Raw genomic sequence first — 555 nt, forward strand, 5'->3', positions numbered from 1 at the left:
ATACTTATTTCCTTGACTAATAAACAGCTGGTTTCTGTAGTTATGTTAGCTAATGAATTTTGTGGAGGGGTCAATGTTTAAATGGAGCAAGATGTGAGAGAAGTACTAGGAATAGGTTAGGCTTTTGGAAAGAAAAAGAAATTTAATTAGAAAGAAGGAGAGTAGAAGAGAAGTGGAGGGCTGTAGGTGTATTGTAGAATGCTATATAGTTCTTCGTTAAGAAGGGCGATAAGAAAGGGTTATTTAGTATTGGGTGGGCCCTATGGTGGTAGATAAAATAATTTAGATTTTTGAAGGGTATGGTACTAGGTTGCAATAGAAAAAGGTTGGCAATTAATAATTTATATTTTAATATTCGAGTGGAGTTTCTTTAGGTATTTTACATAAAGGTTTAAATCAATGAAGCTTTATATATTGGGTGAGAGAGTTGTTTTCGTTGCAGAGGGATAAAGGTTCTTCTTTGTGTTTTTAGTTTTAAACGTGGACTATATATTAAGTGTTTATATATATATATATATATATATATATATATATATATATATATATATATATATA

This window comes from Vigna radiata, unplaced genomic scaffold (assembly GCF_000741045.1).
Source record: "Vigna radiata var. radiata cultivar VC1973A unplaced genomic scaffold, Vradiata_ver6 scaffold_91, whole genome shotgun sequence".
NCBI classification, from domain to species: domain Eukaryota; kingdom Viridiplantae; phylum Streptophyta; class Magnoliopsida; order Fabales; family Fabaceae; genus Vigna; species Vigna radiata.